The 3571-nt window shown below is 41.1% G+C and overlaps 1 pseudogene; it reads left to right on the forward strand.

Moving 5' to 3' along the window:
* The first annotated feature begins 1419 nt into the window (after positions 1-1419).
* LOC131037947 (CAAX prenyl protease 1 homolog) lies at positions 1420-2114 on the forward strand (annotated as a pseudogene).
* Positions 2115-3571: the final 1457 nt, after the last annotated feature.

The raw sequence follows: 3571 nt of genomic DNA on the forward strand, positions 1-3571 counted from the left end.
ATTATGAGCTACGTTTCAAATTTCAAGCCTCTATTAATCCATTTGATTGGTTTTCAAAAGGGTTCATTTAGCCATCATTTTCAGTTATCCGTACTTTCAGTGCTATATCAGTTAATATAGCTATTTTTATGAGCGCGCCATTTGCATCCTGTCAGTCTTGTGATCGAACTGAGATTTCCAAGTTTTAATATGTACTTCAAGGTACTTGTGTTTCAAATTTGGGGGCCTACAGAGGTCGTTTGATATTTTAGAGAAAGGCATCATGTGCTGGCAGAACATTGACTTCATCAGGTCTGCAGTGTCGACAAAGCCAGTTGGCCATTTTTGCCAATTAATATCTCTTTGCTTGGGAATCATCTTGAGAAACCATTTGGTATATTTCATGCTTGTATATCAGAGTACACGCCTGTCAGACGGCGATATCCAGAAAGGTGTGTTGACAGGTTCGAAAATTATGTCTTCGCGATTAAACGCGAAAATGTGGCGTAATTGCCTGAAGGTTGCAAAATTCAGTCTGATGATCTGAAAATGATGTCGATCATTTCCAAAGGTATGGGTAAGGTTCCTAAAGCATTTCAGAGGTCAGTTGCATGAAAACAAAAAAAAATTTAGTCGAGCCCACTTTGGGGCCCGACCTGGCTCAAGCCCGTGCATTAAAAACAACAAAATTGTTCTTAGTAAATGACTTCGTTTATAGATAGCCCTACTCAAGGTTACTATAAAATTGATGCGGGTGAGATCTGACTAATGCCTTATATATCAACACTGTGTTGTATCCCCTAGTCCGACCAAGAGAAAATGGTATTGGTTGATATGCATTCAACACTCGGCCAACCTTGGGACTATTGTCCAAGGACAACTTTGAGAAGAATTGCAACTAAATTGGAAGGAGAATTTGGTTTGGTTGAAGGTACTGGTTTTGAGAGCGATTTTTATCTTCTAAGAAGGGAAGATAACAACAATTGGATTGCAATTGATTCCACATCGTACTGCTCAGCTATAGCCTTTGATGGTGCATCACCTGTTCTGTTAGAAGTTCTTTAAGCTTTTCAAGGCATGCATATTTCTATAGAGCAGCTGCACGCAGAGGTAGGAGATGGTGAATTTGAAGTAGCATTGGGGTATTCTTCTTGTGTATGTGTTGTTGACAATTTAGTCTTCCTACGAAAATCTGTAAGGGCAGTAGCAAACAAAAGGTCTCTACGTGCAACTTTCCTTCCCAAGTACTTCCCGATGGATATTGGTTCTGGTTGCCATGTACATCTAAGTTTATGGAAGGATGGCAAGAAATAGATTTTATGGCTGAAGATGAGTCGGTGATGCGGTATGGTATGCCTAAAATTGGGGAAGAGTTTATGGCTGGTGTCTTCCATCATCTTTCATCTATAATGGCCTTTATAACTCCATTGCCAAATAGTTATGACTGATTGCAGCCAAATACAAGGAGTGGTGAGCAAAGAGAAGTTTGAAAAGTCTAGGGCCTATAGCATTGACAAGAGTCGCTTTCACTTTATCCATTTTGTAGTGGTAATCATTGCAGACTCTTTAATTTTACATTTTAGAGTGCTACCATGGGTTTGGCAGAAATCAGAAGTTGTAGTTTTAAAGTTAGGGCTGGATCCTCAAAATGAAATCATTCATACGTTAGGTTTTTTGCCAGCTATTACTCTGTGGTCTTGATTTATAGATCTTCCCTTCTCATTGTATTCAACCTCTATCTTTGAGTATTGACATGGGTTTAACAACAAACAATTTTTCTATTTTTTAGAGACATGCTCGTTAGTTTGGGTCTTATGGTTTTGCTTGGACCACCAATTGTTGCCGCAGTTGTCATAATTGTCCAGGAAGGAGGTTCATACTTAGCAATTTACCTCTGGGCATTTACGCTGGTTTTATCAATTGTGATGATGTCTTTGTACCCAGTTCTTATTGCTCCACTCTTTAATAAATTCACTCCTCTTTCGGAAGAAGAGCTCAGGTCAAATATTGAGAAGCTAGCATCATCTCTTAAATTTCCATTGTGGAAGCTCTTTGTAATTGATGGATCAGCAAGATCGAGTCATAGCAATGCGTACATGTATGGTTTTTACAGTAGCAAGCAGAATGTGATTTGACAAAGCCCCCCTCCTCCAGTGCGTGAATGGTGCAAGATTTATAAACTTGTAGACAAATGCAAAGGGCCTTCTACATGGTGTTTGGAGGCCACACAAAGGATTAAAAAAAACCTTAGAACCAATGCAATCTGCCAGTCCTCCCTCTTTGTGGCGTTGAAAATTTCATCGAAATCTTCAGTAAAGTCCAAGACGCCATTAAAACTCTCAGGAAAAACCTTGAAAGTGCATTACTAGGCAAAACGATAATATCCCACATTGGTGGTGGGAGGGAAACTTTTAATATTTATAACTAAGGCCTTACACAAGTATAATGTCAAAGCCTCAAGGCTTTTGATGGATGGTGCCCGTTGGGTGCCCAAGGTGGGCCCACACGTGGGCACAGATCCCAAGGCAACTGAAGGAGGTGATTGAACGGCGACGAGGTGGACCCCATGCAGGCACGCTTCCCAATGCAAACAGGCAAATTTTGCAGAGATGGGTCGACTTAACCAGTGAGTAGGCCCGAGATGATCCGATAAAGCGCGTTCATTCGCAGGCCGAAGATGCATGAACATTAGAGGCCGAGAAATGGCGAAATGGTTTGGCAAAAATGCAGCAGTGTTAAAGAGTGAGCAAGTTCCAAGGATCCGACGGCCTGCGCGATTTCGTGACCCGAAGATGCTCACCCGTTAGAGGCCACGAAATGGCGAAAGGCAAAATGCAAAATGACGAAGTCTAAGTGGCGATGATGTGGTAGGTACAATCAGATGTCCAACAGGTAGGTCTCATCCCGGTGGTGATGATGTGGCCTAGAGGTGGCGCCTAGGTGGCAATGACATGGCGTTGAGGTGGTGTACACGTGGCGGCCAAGTGGCAGTGACAAAATGGACGACATGGCACTGATGAGGTGTCATCCTAGGTGGTGTCCAGTCAACCCCATCAGCCAATCAAGTCCCACCACGTGGCAAAGCATCAGGACCAAAGGGGAGGCAAAAATTAAAATTAAAATCAGTTAAATATATAGTTCTGACTATAGAGAAAATTCAAAAATTTAAATGATGGTGCACATTTGAAGGATTAATTCGCCCAGGGCTGTATTTTTGGCCAAAATATGAAGTATTATATGTTTCTAGAAAGCTCTCAGCATGAGGAATCCAATTATGTAGTCAAATTTGACAAAGATTAGATATTTTGGGAGCAGTTTTGATGGGAATGAAATTCAGTTAGAGAGGAGACACTTGGCAATTTCAGTTGCAGATTTGATTTTCTTCCCTCTCCTTCTTATTCCCAATTCTTCTCATTTTGTAGGGGTTATAGAAATTTAGAGAGGGGCTCCATATTTTCATGGCTTCCAATTCTGAGTTTTCTTCAAGATTGTATAGGGCAGGGCTTTTCTTTCAGTAATAGAGTATCTTCTTGCTGTAGATGTTTTGTTGCAGGTCATGTATGTGTAAGGCATATACACAATTTATTGGATT

This window comes from Cryptomeria japonica, chromosome 9 (assembly GCF_030272615.1).
Source record: "Cryptomeria japonica chromosome 9, Sugi_1.0, whole genome shotgun sequence".
NCBI lineage: Eukaryota > Viridiplantae > Streptophyta > Pinopsida > Cupressales > Cupressaceae > Cryptomeria > Cryptomeria japonica.